Source organism: Mustela lutreola, chromosome 14 (genome assembly GCF_030435805.1).
Source record: "Mustela lutreola isolate mMusLut2 chromosome 14, mMusLut2.pri, whole genome shotgun sequence".
Classification (NCBI taxonomy): domain Eukaryota; kingdom Metazoa; phylum Chordata; class Mammalia; order Carnivora; family Mustelidae; genus Mustela; species Mustela lutreola.
Window position 1 is genome coordinate 42,613,330 of NC_081303.1, and position 22,580 is coordinate 42,635,909.

Genomic DNA, 22,580 nt, shown 5'->3' on the forward strand with positions numbered 1-22,580 from the left:
ATGGTTTTTTAAACATGACTAAGCACACCCAAAAGTAATATTTTTACCTTCAATACAAATGTAACTTCTCCACTTAAAAAAGTTTGTCAAGTATATTTCCCCTTCTCCACATAATAAGGATTTACTACATGCATCCTTATTAACGGATCCATTGAATAAAAGCAGTCGAAACCAAATTACAGAGATCTAATAGTTATTTCAAATTCAGTGCCTGCTAAACCTTGCCAGGAATATGCTGGCCTCTGTGGAAGTCTTTGTAACCAGGCAAACATGACATTGCTATGGCATTGTCTCTTGGAACAAAATAAGGCCCTAAGGTCTTTGGGGAGCTGAGGCCACTTTGGACTTCAGATCAAATTGGAGTCTAAAGAAGCCAACCATAAAGTACACCACAGGCAGAGTGTATAGTCACATTTGCACTGACGCACCCACAAGTATAAATGCCTGGTCTCTTCTGTGACCCTTCAAAGTGTGTGACAGAGTCTTCTGTTGGGTTGCCTCTTTTGTCTTTTGAGAGAAGAGTAGAGCTTCAATTTTAAATATTTATTCTGGAAAGCAAGATTGACTTTTTTTGATAGAATAAACAACTAAAAAGAAAGGAAATAAGACCAAGAGGTAAAAAGATTTGTTTCTCCTGGCATGGAGGGAAGCCTGAGTGGAGAACTCTGACAGAGAACTGAGCAAACCCCAGAAGCATGTAAGAACTGGGTGTAGTTACAACACAGTGAGAGGACTTTGACATCTGAAGTTGGAATTCATCCCTGAGGCATGAGCACATTTGGAGACACATTGTTAGGGCCATGATACTGACAATTTTTAAGCCTGTGTGAAAATGGTGCCAGGAGAGAAGAAAGGGGGATATTTCTGCACAGCTGAAATTTTCATTTTCCTCTAAAGCAAGATTCTCCTAGTTCCCAAGCACTTCTGGCTTCGGCACAAAGTCTTAGGCTGAGAATCAAGAAATGTGAGTTCTAGTATCAAGTCTCAGAGTAACAAGTAGGCTTACTTTGGGAAAGTCAAAGAATAATGGAATTACAGCCTAGAAAGAAACTTCAGAATTTTCTTAATACATGACTTTATTTTCTAGCGGTGGAAGTGGAGCTGGGACCTTTCTGCACTTGGTTTTTCCACCCTGTCAAATGCTTTCATCATTCTCATACCTCCATCACAGAATTGTGGTGAGGGTCGGATGAGCTCGGTATGAGAGTGACTCATCCCTGTGATCTCTTTCTTCCCTGGACTCCTGTATTAGTTACTGTGATGCCCATGCTCCCACCCTCCCTGCCTCCTTCCCTTCTCTCCTTCCTTCCTTTTTCTAATGGCCTCGTCTTATTCCTTATACTACATTTGTCTATCTTTGATCTTACCTTGATTCTGAAGGTGAGGAGTTATATATTAAATAGAGAGCCTGAAACAGATTTGTTGAGCATATACTAACAACGGAAATCTACTATGTAGTTACAATGCACCAGGCTCTGGGCTACTACACACAACAAATCCTTAGAAGTGGGTAGCATTGATCTTCCTTTTCCATGCAAGGAGACTAAGAACCAGAGAGGTTAAGTGGCTGCCCAAGAACACACAATTAGGAAGTAGTGGAGGAGGGACCAGATTCAATCTCTCTGGCTCTAAGCCTTTATGTCTGTCCATGCAAATTGGCTTGATTAAATTAAATATGATTTTGAAATGTTAGGCATAATTATGACAACCCTTCAATCTCCCTCAGGACCAAGGAGATAAAGGCAGGAAAAATCAGGGGAGGAAGTAAAGAAAAAAAAAAAAAAGATCCTTTGATATTATTGAAACCAAAAGTCAGAGAACTGGAAAACTATTCATCCATCTCATACCCCCAAGGATACTGAACAAGAAATTTCATTCAACCTTATCTTCTATCCCTTCGTTCAGCCTAGCTACCAGCCTACAATATATGTTCTCTGGCTCCTTTTTTGCATACCCAAATGAAGGATGACTTAAAAATTTTTATATCCCTTAAATTTAATCACTGTCCAAATGTCTTCCATTTCAGATTCTTCAAATCTTCTTACCTCTTCTCTCTCTCTGGTGGGACAATGCAATGGGCTCAGTAGGGGCACCGGTTCTCAAGGCTGGATTCCATAATGAGTGGAAAGCTACAAGCCATGCCCTCAGGGAGCACTTGAACCCTGTTCTCTGCAGCTTCTATGCTTTCATGAGGCACTGGCCACCAAGGATACCTAGCATTAAAAACAGCCGCAGTTTTAAATGGCAAATCCTCCAGGAAAAGACTGTGTTTATACCTTTCTCAGATTTTTCTACAATTTTTAACTCTTTTTTAGCCCCTACTCTTTAAATTACACCTTGTTAGAAAAAGACAAATTTCACCAGAAGAAAACTCTAAAGAACTAGTGGCCCAAATAGGTGAAATATGAACTCACATGTGAAAAAATATGTTTTGTTTTTTTTTTTACTATGTTATGTTAGTCACCACCCAGTACATCATTAATTTTTGATGTGGTGTTCCATGATTCATTGTTTGTGAACAACACTCAGTGCTCTGTGCCATACATGCCCTCCTTAATACCCACCACCAGGCCCACCCATCCCCCCACTCCCATCCCCTTTAAAACCCTTAGCTTCTTAGAGCCCATTGTCTCTCATAATTCAACTCCCCTTCAGTTTTCCATTCCTTCTCCTAATGTCCTCCAGGCTATTCCTTATGTTCCACAAATAAGTGAAACCATATGATAATTGACTTTCTCTGCTTGACTTATTTCATTTAGCATAATCTCCTCCAGTCCCATCCATGTTGATGCAAAAGTTAATTATTCATCCTTCCTGATGGCTGAGTAATTTTCAATTGTATATATGGACCACATCTTTATCTATTAATCTGTTGAAGAGTATAACAGCTCTTTCCACAGTTTGGCTATTGTGGACATTGCTGCAATGAACATTGAGGTGCAGATGGCCCTTCTTTCCACTACATCTATATCTTTGGGGTAAATACCCAGTAGTGCAATTGCTGAGTCATAGGGTAGCTCTATTTTTAATTTTTTGAGGACTCTCCACACTGTTTTCCAAAGTGGCTGCACCAACTTGCATTCCCACTAACAGTGTAGGAGGGTTCCCCTTTCTCCACAACCTCTCCATCATTTGTTGTTTCCTGCCTTGTCAATTTTTGCCATTCTAACGGGTATAAGGTGGTATCTCAATGTGGTTTTGATTTGGTTTTCTTGATGGCTGCTGATGATGAACATTTCTTCATGTATCTGTTAGCCATTTGTATGTCTTCTCTGGAGAATTATCTGTTCATGTCTTCTGCCCATTTTTTGACTTGATTATTTGTTTTTTGGGTGTTGAGTTTGAGGAGTTCTTTATAGATCTTGGATATCAGCCCTTTGTCTGTAGTGTCATTTGCAAATATCTTCTCCCATTCTGTGGGTTGCCTCTTTGTTTTGTTAATTGTTTCCTTTGTTGTGCAGAAGCTTTTTATCTTGATGCAGTCCCAAAAGTTCATTTTTGCTTTTGTTTCCTTTGCCTTTGGAGATGTGTCTTGAAAGAAGGTGCTGTGGCTGTTATCCAAAAGGTTACTGCCTATGTTCTCCTCTAGGATTTTGATGGATTCCTGTCCCACATTGATATCTTCCATCCATTTTGAGTTTATCTTTGTGTGTATGGTGTAAGAGAATGGTTGAGTTTCATTCTTCTGTATATAGCTGTCCAATTTTCCCAGCACCACTTATTGAAAAGACTGTCTTTTTTCCATTGGCTATATTTTCCTGCTTTGTTGAAGATTATTTGACCATAGAGTTGGGAGTAGATATCTGGACTTTCCATTCTGTTCCATTGGTCTATGTGTCTGTTTTTGTGCCAGTACCATGCTGTCCTGGTGATCACATCTTTGTAATATAACTTGAAATCAAGTAACATGGTGCCCCCCACTTTGTTTTTTCTTTTTCAATATTTCCTCAGGAATTCAGGGCCTTTTCTGGTTCCATACACATTTTAGGATTGTTTGTTCTACCACTTTGAAAACGCCAATGGTATTTTGATCAGAATGATATTGAAAGTATAGATTGCTCTGGGCAGCATAGACATTTTAACAATGTTTATTCTTCCAATCCATGAGCATGGAATGTCTTTCCTTCTTTTTGTGTCTTCTTCAATTTCTTTCATGAGTGTTCTGTAGTTCCTTAAGTATAGATCCTTTGCCTCTATAGTTAGGTTTATTCCAAGCTATCTTGTGTTTTTTGGTGCTATTGTAAATGGAATCGATTCTCTAATTTCTCTTTCTACAGCTACATTGTTAGTGTATACGAAAGCAACTTATTTCTGTGCATTGATTTTGTATCTTGCCACGTTGCTGAATTGCTGTATAAGTTCTAATTATTTGTGGGTGGAGTCTTTTGAGTTTTCCACATAACGTATTGTGTCATTTGTGAAGAGAAAGAGTTTGACTTCTTCTTTGTCAATTTGAGTACTTTTTATTTCTTTGCTAGGACTTCTAGTACTATGTTGAACAATAGTGGCGAGAGTGAGTGTCCTTTGTCATGGTCTTAATCTCAATTTCTCTCAGCTCTCAGCTTCTCCCCATTGAGAATGATATTTGCTGTGGGTTTTTCATAGGTGGATTTTATGAAATTGTGAGATGCTCCTTCTATCCCTATACTCTAAAGAGTTTTAGTCAGGAAAGGATGCTGTATTTTGTCAAATACTTCTTCTGTGTCAGATGAGAGGACCAGGTGGTTCTTGCTCCTCTTATTTATGTGTTCTTTCACATTTTGATTTGCAAATGTTGATCCACCCTTGCATCTCAGGGATAAATCCCACCTGGTCATAGTGAATAATCCTTTTAATGTATCATTAGCTAAGATCTTGAAAATTTTGGCCCTCTTAGTGGTCTAAAATTCTCCTTTTTGATGAGGAAGGTAATCCTGGCCTCATAAAATGAGTCTGTAAGTTTTCCTTCTGTTTCTACTTTTTGAAACAGCTTCAGAAGAATTGGTATTATTTCTTCTTTGAATATTTGGTAGAATTCCCCAGGGAATCCATTAGATCCTGGACTTTTAGTTTTGGGGAAGTTTTTGATCACTGCTTCAATCTCTTTAGGGGTTATTGGTCTATTCGAGTTGTCAATTTCTTCCTGTTTCAATCTTGGTGGTTTCTAGATTTCTAGGAATGCATTAATTTCTTCTAGGTTGCTTAATTTATTGGAATAATGTTGATAATAATTTCCGATATTTTATTTATTTCCTTGGTGTTAGTCGTGATCTCTCCCCATTCCTTCATGATTTTATTAGTTTGCATCTTTTTCTTTTCTTTTGGATAAGTCTATCCAGTGGTTTATCGATCTTATTTTTTCAAAGAACCAACTTCTAGTTTCATTGATGTTTTCTACTGTATTTCTGGTTTCTAATTCATTGATCTCTGCTCTTATCTTAATTATTCCCTTAATTATTTCCCTTCTTGTGTTGTTGATTTTCCAGATCCTTAAGATGTAAAGATAGTTTGTGTATTCAGGATTTTTCTATTTTTTTTGAGTAAAGCTTGGATGGCTATGTATTTTCCCCCTTAGGACTGCATTTGCCAAATCCTATAGATTTTGGACCAATGTGTCTTTGTTCTCATTGGTTTCCATGAATTGTTTAAGTCTTCTTTGATTTCATGGTTGACCTAAACATTCTTGAGCAGAATGGTCTTTGGCTTCCAAGTGTTTGAATTTCTTCTAAACTTTTTCTTGTGATTGAGTTCCAGTTTCAGATTATTGTGTTCTGAGAATATGCAGGGAATAATCTCAATCTTTTGGTATTGGTTGAGACTTGATTTGTGACCCAGTATGTGATCTATTTTGGAGAATGTTCCATGTGCACTCAAGAAGAATGAGTATTCTGTTGTTTTAGGGTGGAATGTTCTGTATATATCTATGAGGTCCATATGGTCCAGTGTATTATTCAAAGTTCTTGTTTTTTGTTGATTTCCTACTTAGATGATTTGTCTATTGCTAAGAGCGGAGTGTTGAGGTCTCCTTCTATTACTGTGTTATTATCAATATGTCTCTTTATTTTGGTTAACAGATGGCTTATAGTTGGCTGCTCCCATGTTGGGGGCATAGATTTTTACAATTGTTAAATCCTTTTGTTGGATATACCCATTAAGAATGATATAGTATCCTTCTGTATCTCTAACAGTCTTTAACAATCTACAGTCTTTAGATTAAAATCTTATTTGTCTTATATGAAAATTGCTACCCCAGCTTTCTTTTGAGGTCCATTGGCATGAAAGATGGGTCTCCATCACTTTACTTTCAGTCTGTATGTATCTTTAGGTTCAAAATGAGTCTCTTGTAGGCAGCGTATAGATGGGTCCTGTCTTTTTATCCAATCTGCAACCCTGTGCCATTTCATGGGGAACTTATGCCATTCACACTGAGAGTGATTATTGAAAGATATGATTTTATTGTCATCATGTTGTCTGTGAAGTCCTTGTTTCTATAGATTGTCTCCATATATTTCTGTTCTATATCACTATTGGGGTCTTTCTTCTTTTTTAAAGCCCACTTTAATATTTCTTGCAGGCCGGCTTAGTGGTCACATATGCTTTTGATTTCTGCCAGTTCTGGAAGCTCCTTATTTCTCCATCCATTCTGAATGACAGCCTTGCCAGATAAAGAATTCTTGGCTGCATGTTATTCTCATTTAGTACTCTGAATATGTCTCGCCAGCCCTTTCTGGCTTGCCAGGTCTCTGTGGACAGGTCTGACATTATTCTGATGTTCCTCCCCTGTACGTAAGGAATCTCTTCCCCCTAACTACCCTTAAGATGTTTTCCTTGGTTCTAAGATTTGCAGGTTTTACTATTACCTGCTGGGATGTTGGTTTGTTCTCCTTGATCTTGAGAGGGGTCCTCTCTGCCTCTAGGACATGAATGCTTGTTTTATTCCCCAGATTGGGGGAGTTCTTGGCTCTGACTTGCTCAAATATATCTTCTAACCCCTCTCTCTATCCACCACCTCAGAGATCTCAATAATTCTGACATTGGAACATTTCATGGTTTCTTTTATTTCTCTAAGTCTGTTTTCATGGATTTTAAGCTGTTTGTTCCAGGCCTCCTCCTGTTCCTTCTTTCCTATCAGTTTGTCTTCTAGATCACTAGTTCATTCTTCTGCCTCATTTACCCTAACTGTTAGAGTATCTAGATTAGATTAGATCTCACCGACAGCATTTTTATGTTCTGCCAGACCAGCTCTCATTTCTGCCCTTAGATAATCTATGCAGCCATTAACAGTTTTCTCTGGCCTAGCTATTATTTTCAAAACTGTTATCCTGAAGTGTCTTTCTAACATCTTTCTTATAGCCATATCCATTAGGTCTGTGGAATAGGCCATTGTTTTGGGGTCTTTTCTTTGTTGGAAGTTCCTCCTCCTAATCATTCTGTTGAGTTGTGGTTGAGGGGATATACAGCCCAAAATACCAACCACAATCCAGGCAAGGCACACTGGGAAAGTTCAGATAACTGGAAACCACCACCACCAAAAAAAACACAAAAAACAAAACAAAAAACAGACAAAATGAAACCCAAGAATAAGACTTTTAAAGTACAAAAGCAAATATAAACAAACAAAAATACCCACAGCCCCCCCCAAAAAAAAAGAAAATGAAAGAGAGGGTGATGGGAAAGTGGCTATAATCCCTTGATGTGGGAGAAGAATGGTATTTCAAGTCTTCCTGTATTTTGTTCTCTTTGTTAGAGAACATTACTTCCCAGAGATACAGGGAAATTAAAACTGGTATATATGTATGGAAAAAAGGTCTACATTGGAGCTTATATCTATCTATCTATCTATCTATAAAGAAAAAGAAAAAAGCATATGTATGAAAAAAAGTTCAAGTTAAAAAGTAACTATGGAATATGTTGTATTAAACATGTAGTTGAAATGATAAGTAGGTTAAAAAAAATAGAAGAAACATGAGAAAAAATTTAAAGAGAGAGAGAGAGAGAGAGAGAGAAGTTGTATCACAGGCTGCATCACGGGCTGTCAGACAACACCAGGAGCTTAATATACTATTTTCCCCTGATGTTGGTGTTTTATAGTTTTATGGGGACCTGGGGTTGTTGTCCTCTTTTTCTTTCAGCTTGTCTTCTGGGGGAGGGGTATACCACATTGTTTTCTAGTCAATCCTGCTTTAGAGGATTTGCCCTTCCCCCTATCAAGGGGCTGGGCTTCTTGGAAACTGGTTTTCTGGGCTTTCATTCTCTGGCAGCTTTTTGCACCTTTTAGGAGGGTCGAGCAAAGGAAAATATCTGCACCCAGACCCCAGACCTCCACCTCAGAGGAGAGAAGCCACAGTCTGCTCCTCTCTGAATCCCCTGGAACACACAGTCCCCCCCTCTCTAAGTACCACTGAAAACAGCAGCCTCCCACAGGTGGTGTGTGCCTCCAGTGATCCTCTCAGTGGTGGACCCTGGCCCCCACTTGTCCCTGCACCCTGCACCCCATGCCACCAAAACCACCAGCAATCCAGGTCTAGGCCCGCCAGGGCCCCAGAAGCAGCTGGCCCTGGGTCCATGGGCTCAGGTCCATTCCTGCAGCCACCAGGTCCCAACATTTGCCCCTTAAGCCCCTGTGTTTTCTTTGAGCACTGTTACCAGTCCCTTCCCATCATGCTGCCACTGGTCTCCGAGCTATCGCTTATTCCCAGGTGCAGGATGCTTTTACACCGGGGCATTACTTTCCAGTGGCTACCTTCTGGTGATCCCCATTCCCTTCTGTTTATCCTCAGACATTTGTCCACTTATTCACAACTCTGTCCTTCATACCTCTCACTGATGATCCTCTGTTGATATTCCTGAGAATCTCTGAGATCCCTATTGAGATTCAGACATAAAATCTTACATCTCAGGCTGATTTTGTGGGTGTTCACAGTGGCTTGGTAGACATCTAGGTAAATTCAGGGGAACAGTTGAAACACAGTTACCCACACTCCCCCCCCCATTTTTAATTCATTTACTACGTATTAATTGCCTATTCACTGCAAAGCTTCTGCAGTGAACTTTCAACTGATGGGCATTCAGGGTCCCAAAGAGATTGCTAGATCTACCACATCACCTACAATCTTACATCTGGACTTCCCCAAACTTTCCTCTCCCATTTGCCATTGTTTTTTCTTTTAGTCTATGTCCTACACAAATACTGACCGTTTAAAAAAAAAAAAATCTGCTGGTCAGAAAGTAGCCCAAGATTCTTCACAGGGAGTAATGAAGGTGCAAGACTTACACTGGAAGACGAGGCTTTACATTATGATAAAAATATACCCACCATATAGTCCCATTGTTTATACTGGTTTTTCCTAAGAGGGCTGTTCTTTTATTTATTATTTTACAAAACCTTTTTTTTTTTTTTTTTTTTTAAGAGAGAAAAAGCTTGTGAGCAGGGGAGGTGGGGGGAAGGGAAGGACAGAGGGAGAGGGAGAGAGAGAATCAGGCAAGCTTCATGCACAGTGCAGAGCCTGATGCAGGGCTTGATCCCACAACCATGAGATCATGACATGAGCCAAAATCAAGAATCAGACACTAACCGACTGAGTCACCCAGGCACCCATACAAAGCCCATTTTTAAAAAATCAGTTTGTATTAAAATTGAGATACATTTTTGTGTTAATATTTTTGTCACTATTCAGTTTGGAACTCATTACTGACCATTTCTCACTTATCTGACCACAAAAATATTAAGCATTTAAGCCTACTTTTCAAAATCAAGATGCTGGATTAAAACCCAGCAAGCTATCTACCTTCCTCTCTCCGCAAAAAAGAAACAAACAAATAAAACATATGATTTTTGAGTACTTGGCTTTCTGTAAGTTTCTTATCCTAAGTCTCTGTTAGTCAGAATTATCTCTAAAAAAGAGGAAATACTTAATGTCAAATCACATATTACACATTCCTACATATTTAATATCATTGACATTAAGTAAAATATATAGAATTAAAGGGGGTAAACATCTAAGTGAACCCATAAGAAGTGATTACTCAGTATCTTGGTGAATTCCCCCCCCCCTTTTTTTCTTATATTATTTTTACTTAATATTATATTGTGACCATTCCAGTGCCATGACAACTTCTAAAATAGTTTTACAATGGCACATCTGTAACTGGTTGGTAATTTATTAGTCACTTTCCTATTGTTGAATGCTTAGGCGATTTTTTCACCATTACAAATAAGGCAGAAATGAGCATCCTATATAAACATTTTCTCAGTATTTAAATTATTTCATTGATGGACCCTTATACCATACACAAAAATCAACTCAAAATGGACTAAAGACTTAATTACATAAGTCCTAAAACCATAAAACTACTGGAAGAAAACACAGGGAAAAACCTCTTGACATTGGCCTTGGCAATGATTTTTCTGTTTATGCCACCAAAAGCAAAGGCAAGACAAGCAAAAATAGACAAGTGGGATTACATCAAACTAAACCCTTCTGCAAAGTAAAGGAAACAACAGAATGAAAAGGCCAGATATGAAATGGAAGGACATATTTGTATACTGTAATCTGATAAAGGATTCATACCCAAAATATATTAAGAACTCCTATAACTCAATAGCAAAAAAGACAAATAAATCAAATTTTAAAATGAACAAAGGACCCAAATGGAAATCCCTCTAAAGAAGACATACAAATGGCCAACATGTATATGAAAAGATGGTCCACATTAGTAGTGGTCAGAGAAATGCAAATCAAAACCACAATGAGATATCACTCTGTCCCTGTTAGAATGACTATTCTCAACAAAACAAAAGATAACATATGTTGGTGAGGGTGGTGAGAAAAGGGAGACATTGTGCTCTGCTGGGAATGTAAATTTGTATGGTCACCTTGGAAAACAGTATGGAAGTTCCCCAAGTATTAAAAATATATCTACTGGGGGCGCCTGGGTGGTTCAGTGGGTTGGGCCTCTGCCTTCAGCTCAGGTCATGATCTCAGGGTCCTGGGATTAAGCCCCACATCAGGCTCTCTGCTTAGTGGGGAGTCTGTTTCTCCCTCTTTGCTCTCCTTCCCCCTCATCAAATAAATAGATTTTTAAAATCTTGTAAAAAAAAAAGTTTTAAAATATAGCTACCAAAAGATCCAGCAATTCTGCTTCTGAGTTTATACACAAAGGAAATGAAATTATAATCTTGGGGGCATCTGGGTGGCTCATGGGTTAAGCCTCTGCCTTCAGCTCAGGTCATGATCCCAGGGTCCTGGGATCAAGCTCCACATTGGGCTCTCTGCTCAGCAGGGTGCCTGCTTCCTCCTCTCTCTCTGCCTACTTCTGATTTCTGTCAAATAAATAAAATCTGTAAAAAAAAAAAATCATAATTTTGAAGCAATCTGGTCTCCATGTTCATTGCAGCATATTTCACAACACCCAAGACATGGAAGCAACCTAAAGGTTACTTTGATAGATGAATGAATAAAGAAGTATATACATACAATAGAATATTATTCGATCTTAAAAAAATAAGGAAATCCTGCCATTTGCAACAATAAGGATGAAACTTGAGGACATTATAAGTGAGATAAGCCAATGCAGAAGACAAATAATGCACTTTTTTGAGGGGTCTAAAAATAAACTCATAGAAATAGAGAGTAGAATGGTGATTGCCCAGGCCTGGGAGGGGAGGAGAGGAAAACAGGGAGGTAGTAATCAAAGGGAGCAAAGTTTTAGTGATGCAAGATGAACGAGTCTTAGAGAGCTACTACACAGCATAGTAAATAATAATACTGTGTTGCATGGTTGAACATTTGGTAAGGAGGTGGATCTTATGGCGGGTGATCTGATTACACACGCAAACTAATAGTAAGCAAAAAAGATGGGAGGAGATGTTTAGTAATGATGGAGGTGTTTATGGCATAGATTGGGTGATAATTTCATGGATGTATACTTATCTCCAAATTGAACAAGTTGCATATATTAGGTATGTATAGCTTTGGTATATCAATCATACTTCAGTAAAGTGATTTAAAAATTATTTCATTGAGAATGAATCTGTTTAAGAAACAAAACAAATAAACAAATAAAAAAAAGATACAAACAAAAAAGCTGACTCTTAAAATACAGTGAACAAACTCGCAATTGCCAGAGCGGAAGAGGGAGATGGGTGAAATAGGCAAAGGAAACCAAGAGCACATTTATCATGATGAACACTGAATAATGAATAGAATTGTTGAATCATTACACTGTACACCTGCAACTAATATAATTACTGTATGTTAATTATACTTCAATTTTTAAAGAGATGCTAAATTCCTGATGTAAGATAAATAAGAAAAAAAGAGAATGAGTCTCAAATACAAAATTATTATATCAAAGGCTTTTGGTAGAAATTTCCATATTGCTTTAAAAAAGACCGATACCAGCTTATTATTTTAAGAGAAAAACATCAGTCCTAGGGCACCTGGGTAGCTCAGTCAGTTAAGTGACCAACTCTTGATTTTGGCTGGATCATGATATCAGAGTCATGAGATCAAGGCCTGTGTTGGGCTCGGTACTGAGCATGCAGTGTGCTTGGGATTGTCTCTCCCTCTGCCCATCCCCAACCCCCCAGCTCATATGCTCTCTCTCTCTCAAAAAATAAAATAAAATAAAATAAAATACAATAAAATGAGAAACACATCAGTTTACCACCCTCTAAAATTTATATTCAATTATGATATCCACATTACTGATCTAGAGGCTCTGCAATTGGGACTCATGAGTTCCTATGACTCTCTGACAGTAGGCTTGCTGTCAAAGTCAAGAACTTACCTTATCCCATTTCATTCCAGAAACTTAGTTTTTACAAAATGTGAGTTATCTACAAAGAAAAAAATTCTAAATGAACTAACAAATATTTCGTAACAAACTTACTATGCATGAAGAACAATACCTAATGCTTGCCCTCAAGTGCTTACGCAAGTGGGAGAGGTAACATGATGAACCTGCCTTCCACCGCATTCACTTTGCAGTGTTTTAGTTACACTTTGTTCACTTTGCAGTTGTATTAGTTATGCAGTCAACACAAAACAGAAATTAGTAAGAGCCACTGAAGAGATTCAAAGAGCTTAAGAGGATAGAAGAGAGGAATACATTTGATGAGATTGGGAAATCTTACGTATATCAATTGCTTTAAAACTTGTCCTCTTTTATGAAGAACAAAATGCCAGAAGGAGGGCTTTGGAGCCTTAAGATACTGTTATAGAAAGCTCTGGTAGAAATCCGGCTTTCTTGAGAAATTTTGCATTTCTTTAATACATGGTATAGGATGGGGTGAGGAAGTTCTTGTCCATGTTCACCGTCTTTTCCAGGAGTATAAACTCTTTCCACAGTGTTTCAATTACAATGGATCTACAAATAAGTTCTCAGTTCCACAAATACTCTTGATATCTATATATTTTAAGTTCTTTTTCTTTTCTTATATTTAGTAGAGATGAAATTGATTCTCGGACAAAAGTAAAGGCTAAGAGTTTGGCCTCTTAAGATCCTGGGTGGTGTAGTGTGAACACCGGACAAGAAAATGAGAAATGTTTTGTTTTTATCTTATTACGATACACATGTCATCCTTTTTACTCCCAGTAGTCTAGAGAAGCATTACGTAATATGGTAGCTGCTAGCCACATTAGTTGTTTGAATTCACTTTTCAATTAATGATAATTAAAATTTAAAACGAAGTTCCTCCATCATACTAGCCATATTTCAACTCCTCGATAGTCCGTGTGGTTAGTGGCTACTCTATTGGAAAGTGTACATAGAAAACATTCCATTATTGCAGAAAATTCTATCGGGCAATGCTGATCTAGAGTGTTAGGTAGTTCTGGAGGCTCACTGTTTGGTAAAAATTCTGTTTTCCTCTACTCATACAACACTTCTGACGCTAGATGTGTATGTTTTCCACACCAAGCTATTCTGACGCTGTATGGAGTTAATACAGTCTCCACAGGTGAAGGGCAATCATACCAGACTGCCCCCCACTTTAGACACCCATTGTAAGTAATGGTTCCCCTGGTTACTCATATCTTCTATCTGACTTGGCTACAAATCTGAGGTTCTTATAACCTTCTCCTCAAGTTTGGTAATTTACTAGGGGGGATCTACAGAACCCAAGAAAACAATTTACTTATGATTGCCGATTTATTACAGAAGATATTTTAAAGGATACAAATGAAAAGCCAGATGAAGAGATACATAAGGCAAGGTTTGTTAGGTTCCTAAGCACAGGAACTTCTGTCCTGTGGGGCTGGGATACACCACTCTCCCTGCATGCGGATGTAATCACCAATCTGGAAGCTCCCCAAACCCCATACTTGGGGCATTTTTATGGAAGCTACATCATGTAGGCATGATCTACTAGTAACTTAATTTTTAGCCCCCTCCCTTCTCTGGAGAATGAGGGGTGGGGTGGGGATAAAGTTTCAAGCTTCTAATCATGGATTGGTCTTTCTGGTTACCAGCCTCCATTCAAAAGTCAACCAAGAGTTGCCTCATTAGAACACAAGACACTCCTATCACCTGGGAAATTCCAAGGGGTTGAGGAGCCCTGTGTCAGATGTTCCCATTGCTCGGGAAATTACAAGGGTTTTGGGGGCTCTGTGAGATAGGAATTGGAGTCAAAGACCAGCCATTGGCAGGAATTGGGAAGAGATCGATATATATACTGCTTATTGTTTCAAACTCATGAACATTGACGATGCAGTCGGGCAATTTTGAGAGATTTTGTAATTAGAGATGAAAGACCCAATTTACCATGGATGAGGGAAGGGAGTGTGATTCTCCTGTTTTCTAGGATATAGTTAAGAAAAGAACATTCTTTACACATCAACTATTTTCAGAGTGTCTATGTAAAGTGTGGTCTAGACTAAAGGCAAGGAGAAAGAAACCATGCTCATGAAGATTTCTAAATCTGGGAATTTTTTATTTATAGATAGAATGATTATATGTCCTAGTATATGTGGGTGGTCCCAGTTTGCCCCTGTTTTCTTGACACATAGTTGTTTCGTGTTCTCCATTTGACTCTGAAGGTGTTTATCATCCCAGTTGGGATGATAAATTAAATGGTCTTGTCTATTTATAGTTCCATTTCCTCTTTCCCTGTTGAAACTTTGTAGATCCACAGAACAAAAACCCTGTAGATGTTGGTTTCCTGAAACCAACTTTGCCAGGTCACATTCAGGTCGATGTGCTCACAGACTGTAAAAATGTTTCCCACGTATTCACTTTCTTACTTCTAAGTACTTACTTGCCAACTTACTTGTTGCAAGCTATTCTCGTACTTTAAGGGTGAATCATTAGAGCGAACACTTTTTAACCAGAAGGTAGAATGGCTTAAAGCACCATCAGCTTCATCAAATGCTTACATATATTTATTTTCTGCATCAACAGATTTCCATGAGGGTGCTGATGGAAAAGAGCCTTGGTCTCGAAACAAATGCAGAAATATAAATATTTAAAGGAGAGAGAACTGATCTGGGAGTCGGAATTTCTTGCTAGCTCAGTCATCTATATGAACCGAGCTTTCTCCTTTTTATGCCTTGCTCCTGTCGGTTTCCGTTTTCTACAGAGAAACGTATGATGTAAATTTCACACATTCTCTATCTGAGCCAATTTGAACTTTTAAACTTCCTTCTCCATGTCTTAAATATCCCTGTCTCTCTCTCTCACTTCCTGTTCTCTGCATATACGTTTCCTTCATACCTTAATCTCACCATGCATGTCGCTCTCTCAGTAAGTCTCCTTTGGTCCCCTGAATCGGGTCAAGTAATCTCATCGTCTCTGTATCGCAACAAAGCACTGAGCTTTAATTTTCTCTTTACATGTCAAAATTCCGCTTGAGACTAAGCTCTGAGAGACATGTCTGTTATATGCACTTTATCCTTCCAGCCCTAGAACAGAATCCGTACAGTTGCTCCTCAGTTATATTCATGGAAGGAAGGAATGAGTAAGTCAATGAGCAAGTCTGCGCAAGTGTTCATATCCAAGGATACTGGGCCAAGGAAGACATTGCTTCTATCCCAAAGAAGAACAGTTAAGGCCAAACTGGAATGACTATATTACAAGGCAAAATAAGCTTCACTGAAGAGGTAAAGGAATTCTGGACCAACTCAGAGAGAAATGAGAACACACTGGAGATAAGAGGAGGGTTCTTCCAAGAGGGAGCCATTGAGATAGGCCTTAAAGGAAGGTTGGAACATTATAGGCAAAAATAATTAATACATAACATTCAATATATTGTAAACTCTTATGTGTATAGGAAGATACTGTTTGGGGCCCCATGTCAGTAAAACAAAAAAGGACATGCACCCTGCCTTAAAGGGGCCGGTGATCTAATTGGAAAACCCATAGACCACTTTAAAAGGGATGGCATCAAGGCAAATTGTATTCTGTGCTAAAATAAACAATGTAAACAGAGTGCTGTGGGAGATGAGGGTGTGGTGGGTGCGGAGATGGAGAGAAGAGGGATCAGTTCTGTCTGGAAATGTCTCTTCCACTAGGGTGGAGAACAGTGAACCAAAGCCCTGCAGCTGTGAGGATTAATGAACTTCTTGAAACTTGCCTTTGTTTCTCTTGTTGCTTGGTAACCCTCATTCTGGCTCAGGAGATGGCCACCGCTGGGAACAATTTTTTAAAAAACTGAACTGTAAATCCCCCATTTACACATAGACCACAGCTGCAAAACTACCCCCCCCACCCAGATAATTGCATATTTGGGCAACGACCTTGGCCAGGTTAAGAGCGTTTCACCCAAATTTTGCCTTCCCTTGGCGTCTGCCTATCTTTACAGGGTTATCGCTGGACTATTTTAACTTCAGTAACTCCTGGGGACATTTTGAGCTGATTTCTTCCAAAGGGAGTTGTGACTGGTTAGAATTTACTTCGGGTGAGATCTATTTATTTCCCCTTTCCCTCTTGGACTCTCACTTTGGGAATTATAGGCTCTGCTGCTCTATAGAGTCCCCATGGTTTATGTACCAAATGGCGTGCCTAACCCAGCTGGCTGCTTCTGCCCCTGGGATGCTCCAAGGTTGCTCAGCAGCAGCCTGAGGGGGAGAGAAGCGTTTTTTTTTTTTTTTTTTGTCTTCAGTTAACATTAAGCCTATATGTGGATTCTAACTCCTGCCATCAACTCAAATGTACTGTGTCTGTGTGAGTGTCCAGAGGGCCTGGAGCCCAAATGTCAGTTGCAAATGGTGATACACACTTGAGCATCCCCTGAGTCACAGCATTATGCATTTATCTAATGACCTCTAATATAGACAACTGGAAAATATAATTCCAGTACTAACTAATGTCTTCTAAAAAGTCTTTGGATAAATCAAGGCCTATAAACTTCTGTAGTTTATCAAATTCCCTCCGTCCCCAAATATTCCTGGAAAGACAGGAAAGTTGGCAGCGAACTTATTTTTTCTTGGGAGGGGGTGTCATCTGGACAGAAGGAACACTGTTAAATGACTCATTGATCTAGGACTACAGAATGGTATAATGTGATGATGAAATCATCACTAATTGTGCAAATACATCTAGTCCTAATCAAGGAGAGAGATGTAATTTATACAAACAGCAGGTGATGGCCAAATGACTTTGCATCCTCTCCCCCATTCCACAACTGAGTCTCTGCTTTGCAAATGAATTTTGTTACAAAATCTGGAAGCATTAATTAGTTTAAAGCAGGAAAGAAACTGCAGGCCCTAAAGACAGTAAAACATTCATTTTCTTATGAATTTAAGCATAGCTGATGCAGGGTCTAAATACAGACTTAAACCCATGATTATATGGTCAATTAAACTTTGACAAAGGAAGTAAGAATATGCAATGGGAAAAAGAAAATCTCTTCAACAAACGGTGTTGAGAAAACTGGACAGCTACACACACGTAAGAATGAAAAGGGACTGCTTTCCAACACCATATACAAATATTAACCCAAAATGGAGGAAAGACCTAAATGTGAGACCTGAAACCAGAAATATCCTTGACGAGAGCACAGGTGGTAATTTCTCCAGCATCAGCCGGAGCGACATTTTTGTAGATCTGTCTCCTGAGGAAAGGGAAACAAAAGCAAAAAGGAACCATTGGGACTACATCAAAATAAAAAGCTTGTGCACAACAGAGGAAACGATCAACGAAACTAAAAGACAACCTACGGAATGGGAGAAGATACTTGTAAATGACATATCTGATAAAGGGTTAGTATCCAAACTACGTAAAGAACTTACACAAACTGACACCAACAAAATAAATAATCCAATTTAAAATGGAGAGAAGACATATACAGTAGTAGAAGACATATACAGTAGTCCTTTCTCCAAGGACTACATAGATGGCCAACAGACACCGGAAAAGATGGTCAACATCACTCATATCAGAGAAATGCAAATCAGAATGATGATGAGAGATCATCTCACACCTGTCAGAATGGCTAAAATCAACAACACAAGAAACAAGGGTTGGTGAGAATGTGGGGGAAAAAGAAACCCTCGTGCACTGTTGGTGGGAATGTAGCATGTTTGTGGAAATTCCACAAAATGTTTATGGAAAACAGTATTACGTTTCCTCAAAAAATTAAAAATAGAGCTACATTATGATCCAGTAATTCCACAATTGGGTATTTGTGAAAGAATACTAAAACATGAATTCGAAAAGATATATGGATCCTTCTGTCTAAGCAGCATTATTTACAATAGCCCAGCAAGGTGAGTGAAATAGGTGAAGGAAGCTAAAAGTACACTTGCCATGCTGAGCGCTGAATAATGTATAAAATTGTTGCATCCTTACGTTGTGCCCCTGAAACTAATACACCAGAATTAAATTTGTTAAAAAATGGAAAAAATACAAAATATTTCAGAGCAGAAATAATATCTTTGTCTCTGGCATCCCTGACTGTGACCAGCCTACCCAAAGACAATTATGCTGAGAAAGTCCTTTGTCATTTGTAAATGAGACAAAAGTCTCTGGGAAAAAAACATCTTTCCCAAGAAAAAAAAAGAAAAAAGAAAAAAATTTCTGACTTTTATGGTTAATTTATGGGGAGGATTTGGTTTTTTATTTATAGTTCTTTAAACAGATACAGCAGTATCCAGAAGAGGGTGAATAAGGAAAAACTAGCTCTCTGTAGGAGGGAATTTAAAGAAAGACACACACACACCCATATGGTGTCTGTTAGAAATGCTTTACGAAGCTATTCTCTGGAATCAGCAGTCTTAGAGCCAAAGAAAGCTGAGAATCTGGTCGCTATTGACTCTGAGCCACAAAGAAACTACTGACCAACGGCCACATTCTTCTATTGTACCGATGCAGTTAACACTTTCCTGCAGTGGAACCATCTCACTGTGTGTCCGGAGAAATCTCTTACCACGATGTTTAAAGGGCAGAAATCTGGGGAGGCCAGATTCTAGGCAGAAACAGCCACACCCTTTGAAACCAGGGGTCTCACAGTGGCTCGTTGAATGCTAAACCTAGTGCATTCTGGACTCACTCGTGCCTATGGGGCTTTGCCAATAATCTTCCAGGGAAAATATGAGATGCTGGGGAAGGTGAGCAGGAAGGACGAGAGCTCCCCATTGCTTCCGGGAAAGTGCTCACGGAGTGTACCAGGCAGGATGTATATGACCCTCTTTTGGATACCCCAAACCTCTCTCTGTTTTTTGCTTGTCTGTCTGTTTGTTTGTTTGTTTGTTTGTTTAATTTTTTAATATTTTATTTTTTATAAACATATATTTTTATCCCCAGGGGTACAGGTCTGTGAATCACCAGGTTTACACACTTCACAGCACTCACCAAAGCACATACCCTCCCCAATGTCCATAATCCCACCCCCTTCTCCCAACCCCCCTCCCCCCAGCAACCCTCAGTTTGTTTTGTGAGATTAAGAGTCGCTTATGGTTTGTCTCCCTCCCAATCCCATCTTGTTTCATTGATTCTTCTCCTACCCCCTTAACTCCCCATGTTGCATCTCCACTTCCTCATATCAGGGAGATCATATGATAGTTGTCTTTCTCTGCTTGACTTATTTCGCTAAGCATGATACGCTCTAGTTCCATCCATGTTGTCGCAAATGGCAAGATTTCATTTCTTTTGATGGCTGCACAGTATACCACATCTTCTTGATCCATTCATCTGTTGATGGACATCTGGGTTCTTTCCATAGTTTGGCTATTGTGGACATTGCTGCTATAAACATTCGGGTGCACGTGCCCCTTTGGATCACTACATTCGTATCTTTAGGGTAAATACCCAGTAGTGCAATTGCTGCGTCATAGGGCAGTTCTATTTTCAACATTTTGAGGAACCTCCATGCTGTTTTCCAGAGTGGCTGCACCAGCTTGCATTCCCTGTTTGTTTTTAATTAGAGCTGAGAGAGAAACAAAAGAGGACGATAGAAGACTCCTGCATAGAGAAGAACTAAGACACCACTGAAATCATGCTCTAGGAGTAAGAGAGAATTCTCAGGCATCCCCAGTGGGACAAGTCATCATTCCGTGTTTTCAGGTTCCTTCTGTGCTCAACATCCTTAGAATTCCCATTCCCTGTGCTAATGACATGTTGAAATCTCACACAGTTGGAATGTTTCTTTTCTGTTTCTTTCTTTCCAGCGGCTGAAGAGCATGGTTTGGGCGGGCTTGTGTCTGTGACAGCTTCCCATGGGGACAGGCTCCCGTGAAGAATGGAGAGAAACGTCTGCTCTGAATCCCCAGCTACGGAGTGAGAAACGTCTGCTCTGAATCCCCAGCTACGGAGTGAGACACTGCTCAGCCTTTGGCTGAGCTCCAGGCAGAGCTGCATGAAGCAGGGCTGGAAAGCTCCAGCAGTCCATGAATATGTTCCCAGAGTCGCAAAGACGGGTTTTTGCTTTGTTCTGGAAAAAGCTGTTTTTATTCTGAGGTTGGAGTATCAGCAGAACTCTGTAAATGTAAGCTAATCCTGTCTGCTATGGTTAATCCTGTTCCCACCAGTCCCGTGGACCCAGAGGAATATCCTGTCACGTCCTTAACCGGACTCCCAAGTGTGTTGAAAAATTACATTATTTGAAATTTTCAGGCATGCTCAATGGAAAGAGACAACTGTTAAGTGTAAAGTTCGAGACCAAAATCCCACCTCCTCTACATGCCTTTCAGCTACAACGCCCGCTCCTGGCCCCGAATTCCTGTACGTGGCCCTGAGGTCTCATGAAAACAGCTCTGACCTTCCACTCACTTATTTTGCTCCGGACATTTTGTGTCCCCACATGGATTTTTGGGTTGTTAGAGGGAGGGTGCCTTGTTTTACTTTTGCTTTTATTTCCTAGCAACACCTGCTTCAATAAGCCTGTATCAAGCGCTTGTGAGATACTTGCTTAAGTAATGAATGATTCTTCCTCCCTTCTCTGCCATCAGTCCCATCACCCTAACCTGATGCCCTCAACACTTGACACTCTAGAGTCCGACTGGTAAACTGCTTTTGTGGTTCTGCTGTTCATCTCCACAGTCCTCCTGACTGCAGCAAAATCAGACAGGCATCACCTGGGAAGAGCCACCCAGTGATCATCTCAACGTGAGACCCTCAGTTTGCCCTTGCAGGTCTCACTCTTCTCCCTGGCAACAACCTCCAGAGGAAGGGAGGGGACAGGTCACATTTCCCAATGACACTGTCATTGACAGCAAAGTAAAACAGATAATATGGTGAAGTCACCTAAATTATGATTGATGTGGGGAATGGCCAGCCTTGTTAAGTGATGCTCTTCCTGTGTCATTTGAATTGTGATCCTAAGGCCCATTGCCGTTGAGAAACTGAAAAGAAACAGCTATCACCAACTCTAAGCAGCCCGGATGTAGGTAAGGTTGGTCCTATGCGTGCCCCCTACCCACTGTTCCATATCCTGCCTCCAAACCAACGGCTTTCTCAGTCACGAATTGTTCTGTTCTCTACTATTGTTCCTGTCTTAAAAAAAAACAAATCTGTTACAGGTCACCTGGGTGGCTCAGTTGGTTAAGCATCTGCCTTCAACTCCGGTCATGATCCCAGAGTCTTGGGATCCAGCCCGGTGCTGGGCTTCCTGTTCAGCAGGGAGTCTGCTTCTCCCTCTGATCCTGTTCCTCTCTCCACTCCTGCTCTGTCTTTCTCTCAAATAAATAAATTAAAAAAATCTTTTTTAAAAAATCTGTTACAGGGGCGCCTAGGTGGCTCAGTGGGTTAAAGCCTCTGCTTTCGGCTCAGGTCATAATCCCAGGGTCCTGGGATCAAGCCCCACATCGGGCTCTCTGCTCAGCAGGGAGCCTGCTTCCTCCCCCTCTCTCTCTGCCTGCCTCTCTGCCCACTTGTAATCTCTGTCTGTCAAATAAAATAAATAAAATCTTAAAAAAAAATCTGTGGGACGCCTGGGTGGCTCAGTGGGTTAAGCCGCTGCCTTCGGCTCAGGTCTGATCTCAGGGTCCTGGGATCGAGCCCCGCATCGGGCTCTCTGCTCAGCAGGGAGCCTGCTTCCCTCTCTCTCTCTCTCTGCCTGCCTCTCCATCTACTTGTGATTTCTCTCTGTAAAATAAATAAATAAAAATCTTAAAAAAAAAAAATCTGTTACAAACATACAGAACTTGCTAACATCTCCCTTGTGA

At 39.8% G+C, this 22,580-nt stretch overlaps 1 long non-coding RNA gene across 1 annotated transcript in view; it reads left to right on the forward strand.

Annotated features, from left to right (window-relative positions):
• LOC131815335 (uncharacterized) overlaps positions 1-22,580 on the forward strand; it is a 49,886-nt gene that overhangs the window by 19,644 nt on the left and 7,662 nt on the right. The gene's annotated exons all lie outside the window — the stretch shown is intronic.